Below are 605 nucleotides of genomic sequence, written 5' to 3'. Positions count from 1 at the left end.
TGAAAGAACTACTATGAACAACTTAATGCCAATAGATCAATGACTATTTAGGAAAAATAATTTTGCAAGATGGACTTTAAAAATAGAAAATATCAGTAATTATATAAATATTAAAACATTGAATCAATACTCAAAAATCTTTCCACAAAGAAAATTCCAGGCCAAGATTACCTCTCTGGAAATCTCTACCAAATATACAAAAGCAATAATTCTAATACTACCAAAACTCATCCAGAAAGAAAAGTGGGAAGATGGGATAAAATAGTCTCCCAACTCATTTAATGAGGTCAGCATTAAAAAAATCTGCACAGACAGTACAAGAAAGAAATGTACAGGCCAAAGTCAGTTATGAACCTAAACCTTTTAAATACAACAGTAGCAAGTAAAGTCCAGCCTATATAATATACACAATGCATTGGGACTAAACCATATTTATTCAAGGAATTTGTTTGATTTAACATTCGAAAACCAAAGTAATCACAACATTAATAGATAAAGGGGGAAAAATCATAGTAAGACCATTTGAATAGAGATAGAAAAAAATTTTTGATAAAATAAAAATTTTAAATACTTACAATTAGATTTTTAAAAATTAAGTGACTAAG

Source organism: Bubalus bubalis, chromosome 10 (assembly GCF_019923935.1).
Source record: "Bubalus bubalis isolate 160015118507 breed Murrah chromosome 10, NDDB_SH_1, whole genome shotgun sequence".
NCBI lineage: Eukaryota > Metazoa > Chordata > Mammalia > Artiodactyla > Bovidae > Bubalus > Bubalus bubalis.
The sequence above is the reverse complement of the archived record's forward strand: the minus strand, read 5'-3'. Positions refer to the sequence as shown.